Raw genomic sequence first — 692 nt, 5'->3', positions numbered from 1 at the left:
CAGCACAACTTGTCATTCAACCTCATTCTGTTTTCATTTATCATCTCCAAAACCCACGCACTGGAGCCCATATGGCACCCCCTACACACACACACACACACACACACACACACACACACACACACACACACACACCTGTGTCCCTGTAGTTATTATGCCCGTCTGTCCCCCGGTGGACTGTTTTCTCCGAGTACTGCAGCAACACCGACCTGGCTATAAATCACATTGCATTATCACCGCGCCGTGCTTCGTTTCGCGCTCTGCCCGCCCACCGCGCAGCTCCGATTGGTCGCTGAGGCTCCTTGGCCGGCCTCTCCGAGCGGGACATCGGTGCAACCGTAAATCCCGCCTCCTTCCTTGGGGCCGGTGATTGGGAGAAAGGGGCTCTCCTTGAACTGTCAATCGTGGCATTTCTTGTGAGCCTCGCATTCACTGCTGCTCCCTGCGACGCGCTGAGTGCGGAGCGACGAGGCGCGCTGCATACCAACAGAGACCTACGGGAGCAGGCTAATTAAGCTCAAGTGGCGACTGGTCAGGACGCGCAGACCCCATCCTGTTCCCCGAGAACAAGCCGAAATAGCATCTTTCTGTCAAATCATTGGACAGTTTATATTTTACCGTTTTCTTCACATGTATTTTCTGTAATATTTTCCTTCAAGGCACTGAGAGCCAAACTAAGTGTCCCGGATATA

This window comes from Etheostoma cragini, chromosome 6, assembly GCF_013103735.1.
Source record: "Etheostoma cragini isolate CJK2018 chromosome 6, CSU_Ecrag_1.0, whole genome shotgun sequence".
Classification (NCBI taxonomy): Eukaryota; Metazoa; Chordata; class Actinopteri; order Perciformes; family Percidae; genus Etheostoma; species Etheostoma cragini.
The sequence above is the reverse complement of the archived record's forward strand: the minus strand, read 5'-3'. Positions refer to the sequence as shown.